Source organism: Cherax quadricarinatus, chromosome 12, assembly GCF_038502225.1.
Source record: "Cherax quadricarinatus isolate ZL_2023a chromosome 12, ASM3850222v1, whole genome shotgun sequence".
Classification (NCBI taxonomy): Eukaryota; Metazoa; Arthropoda; class Malacostraca; order Decapoda; family Parastacidae; genus Cherax; species Cherax quadricarinatus.
In genome coordinates, this window is record NC_091303.1 from 9,497,494 (window position 1) to 9,499,993 (window position 2,500).

Genomic DNA, 2,500 nt, shown 5'->3' on the forward strand with positions numbered 1-2,500 from the left:
TTCACTCCTCTCAATTTTTATTTCTGCTTCCAACTACTTTCCAGACATTTACAACACTATCAACATCACATCCTCAACCCACCCTGCCATCTGCCTCTTCCAGTTTATAAATGTGCAAGCAGCTTATCCTAGTCGTATTGTTCACTTGTGAGGCGCAATAAAAATAAGGGACCCAACAATTCCTTTACCTTTCTAAATCCACTCTCTTGGTTTACAATCATATTTTCTGTTTTTTTTAACATCACTCTATCGGTGACATTTTTGCTATGCATTTATGTTGTGTACTGAACAGTCTTATTCCACCATATTTCTTAAAGTCCCTCATGACCCGCTTTCTTTCTTTCTTTCTATCATAACCAAACCTAACCTAATCTAAAATTCTACCATAACCTACCCTATTCTTTCTTCCTTAAGCTAATAAGTATCTGATGCATCCAAACTTAACATAACCTAACTTAGGCAAATCTTCCTATAAACATCGACTGAAGCAGAAAAATGTTTGGCTGAAATTTCAAGTGTCTTTCAGTTTTTTATACGTGGCAATTGGTCTGAGAGACGGAGTTGAGACCACTGCCAGGATACCCACACAGCAGGCAGGGAAATTTATCACCCACTCCTCCGGCTCGTTACCGAGTACAGACTCCTGTTGCATGTAAAACTCGCCGGTGATTAATTAACGTTTATCGATCTGGTAGTTCAAGTTGGATTGGAAGTAGAACCATCAACGAAATTTATGGAATGGGTAGTCCGAGAGGAGCTTACAAGGCGATGGACTGTTTTTAGCAGCCAAGGGGAAGACCCAGGAAGAGTCGAGGTGGGATGGCCAGTTTATTTTGTCGATCAAGTGGTTTCGTAGTGACCAGGGACAGATATGAGAATCACCATCGTTCTTCGCATAGTTGTAGGTGAGGGACACACACACACACATTCACAGGAGCTATGAGTCGACCCCTGCAGCCATAAACAGGTGAGTACAGACGCGCAAATACCTGGATACCTGGAGTATACCTGTAGCGGGTTTCCGGGGTTAACGCCCCCGCGGCTCGGCCTGAGACCAAGCTTCGTGGTGGATCAGGGTCTGATCAACCAGGCTGTTACTGCTGGCCGCACGCAACTGATGTACGAACCACAGCCCGGCTGGTCAGGTACTGACTTTAGGTGCCTGTCCAGTGCCTTCTTGAAGACAGACAGGGGTCTATTGGTACTCCCCCTTATGTATGCTGGGAGGAAGTTGAGCAGTCTTGGGCCCCTGACACTTATTGTGTTGTCTCTCAGTGTACTTGTGGCGCTCCTGCTTTTCATTGGGGGAATGTTGCATCTCCTGCCGAGTCTTTTGCTTTCATAGGGAGTGATTTCTTGTGCAAGTTTGGCACTAATCCCTCAAGGATTTTCCAAGTGTATTATGTTATCATGTATCACTCTCGCCTGCGTTCCAGGGAATACAAATCAAGGGACTTCAACAGTTCCCAGTAGTTTAGGTGCCTTATCGTACTGACGTGTGCCGTGAAGGTTCTTTGTACACTCTTCAGGTCAGCAATTTCGCCTGCCTTGAAATGGGCAGTTAGTGTACAGCAGTATTCCAGCCTAGAGAGAACAAGCGATTTGAAGAGAATCATCATGGGCTTGGCATCCATAGTTTTGAAAGTTCTCATTATCCATCCTATCATTTTCCTAGCAAATGCGGTAGATACATTGTTGTGGTCTTTGAAGGCAAGATCCTCTGACATTATCACTCCCAAGTCCTTCACATTACTCTTTCGCTCTATTGTATGGCTAGAATTTGTTGTATACCCTGATACAGTTTCAATTTCCTCAAGTTTTCCATAACTGAGTAGTTAAAATTTGAAAATTTGGTTGATGTCCGCTTGGAATTTTGCGGTGTCTTCGATGGAGTGCACTGTCATGGCAATTCGGGTGTCATCCGCAAAAGAAGACACGGAGCTATGGCTTATATCTCTGTCTATGTCAGATATGCAATATGCAATATAACCATAGAAAAAAGTGATATTACTCATAGCGTTGTCGCGACTTCTCATATTATCCTTCATAATTCGAGAAATAACGACAGTTCCAAGAATAATATTAGTTTTCACTCTAGCTATATTGCATATACAGTACACACATCTACATAAACACATATAGACACAGGCATTCGCAGACAAACACATACACACATACACACACACACACACACACACACACACACACACACACACACACACACACACACGTACACACACACAGGCTGACTGTAGACAATGAAAATACCACCGTTGGTAAACAAGAAGTTGAGACAATAATAACTACATATCAATTCATACAATCATACAAAACAAATAGGTAAAGAGTATTCTTTTTGCCCCATCAACAGGGAAAGCAAGATATTTGCAAACTACGAGAAAACTGATGTGATAAGTGGTTTGAAAACCGATAAGTTGAAGATTGAGACACTTATGCAACATATGGGAATCTTTATTAAGATTCCCAAATGTTGCATAAG

At 42.3% G+C, this 2,500-nt stretch overlaps 1 protein-coding gene across 2 annotated transcripts in view; it reads right to left on the minus strand.

Moving 5' to 3' along the window:
• The window catches only part of LOC128686535 (GATA-binding factor C), a 339,721-nt gene that overhangs the window by 198,180 nt on the left and 139,041 nt on the right, over positions 1-2,500 (minus strand). The window lies entirely within an intron of this gene.